The sequence below is a fragment of the Tuber melanosporum genome (genome assembly GCF_000151645.1).
Source record: "Tuber melanosporum whole genome shotgun sequence assembly, scaffold_53, strain Mel28".
Taxonomy (NCBI): domain Eukaryota; kingdom Fungi; phylum Ascomycota; class Pezizomycetes; order Pezizales; family Tuberaceae; genus Tuber; species Tuber melanosporum.
Genome location: NW_003299099.1, coordinates 197,791 through 199,462, shown reverse-complemented (window position 1 = coordinate 199,462; position 1,672 = coordinate 197,791).

Below are 1,672 nucleotides of genomic sequence, written 5' to 3'. Positions count from 1 at the left end.
ACTTATGTCACATGGAACCTTTTTCATGCCAAGCCACTTTCATGACAGTTGGTTGCCTTCATCACAGGAAGGGAATGCATCATGGTGCTCCCCTATATTCCTAGCTGCTAGTCAAGGCTGGACTAGTTGAAATATGGGAAATGTGGTTTATCAAGGTGGTTTCCTTTATTGGGTTTCATATGTGTTTCCTTTCTCAAGAGAATACGGTGTGGGTTTTCTTGTTGGCTCCTGCCCATCCTGTTTTGTGCTTTTTTTGTTTTGTGTGGATGGAGCTTTCATGGGGGCGGATGTGCGGTTGATCACATACCAGAGCAACTTGGGCTGGCTTGTTTTCTCCTAGGCCTGTGGAGGAGGTTTTTGACCAGCATGTCAAAGGACTAAATCAGGGGTGTGGGGCGGTTATTGCAGAGATGTCCTTGTATCTAGGATCCATACTTTGGCCGGACTGTACTCTTATAGTGAAGGTTTGCACCTTTAAGTAAATAGATTCTACGATTTAACAAAAAAAAAAAAAAAAAACCAACTACCAGAATTTTGAGGATGTAAATAAAGTAGCCTTCACACCTCACTAATATACAATATTAGCTATATGACTACACCTACGCTGATAGTCGCTCAGGAATACTGAGGGGGAAAGCTGAGGTGTCCCAATTCAGCCTAGTCCTAGAAACTGACTGGCGGCATGAAATTTTCACGGTCATGCTGGTCAATGGTGCTCGAGTAGGAGGTAATATCCATAGAAACTCGAGGAGAAGAAAAATATACTACATGACGGAGAAGAGGAATTCCATCGCCCTGCAGTCATCACATTTTTTGTTCCATTAGGGCTCTTGTAGCATTGATGTGAAATCTTGGGTTATCCTCCTCTCTGCAGTATCATATCATACTTGGGCACACTCCTATTATTAGTGGTGGTGTATCCCATAACCCGTTAAGACATTCCGGTCTGTTTTCAAATCTGGAACACTAGCCTATTCGCGTAAGGTGTAAAGACACCTGATATAAAATAGAAGACACTATTTACAGTGAAATAAAGTAAAACACGCGCGGCATAAGGAAAGGTTAAATTCTCTACAACGTATATTTACTGACCGAACATTTAAGCTACCTCCGGTCACCTTTTTCCATCGACATAAAACACACCGGGTCTGAGTTGGCTGTTACTCATACGAGTGGGCAGAGGGAGGAGGGAAGTGTACTGGTTCAGGAGGCTTTAAGCGGGCAGAAATATAAAGTATGCGCTCAGAGCCAGCATGATTGTAGTGAGAAGGTGGTGGTGGTACTAGGTAGGGAGTAGAGGGTGAACCTATATGGGTATCTGGAGGAGGAGAGAAAGGTATAGAGTGGTAGTGTTGATCGGGGACACTATTTCTGGGAGGGGGACCGGGCAGCTCAGACTCTGCAAGCTCAAATGATTCCGAACGCTCGGTTAAGCTAATATTGATTAGCTTATTAGCTAATCTCATTCGGAATAGGTAGTATTGACTTTTGTCCTTAAGGTGAGGATATTGGGTTTTCAGCAAACTATAGGCATTCACAATAGAGGTATCTAGAAGCCAATAAAACAATGGATACCAATTGTGGGAAACCGTCTCCAGAGTACAGTAATAGCTCTGAAGTTGATCTGCGATGTCGACACTACCTATATGATAGTTGATGTAACCGGTACGGG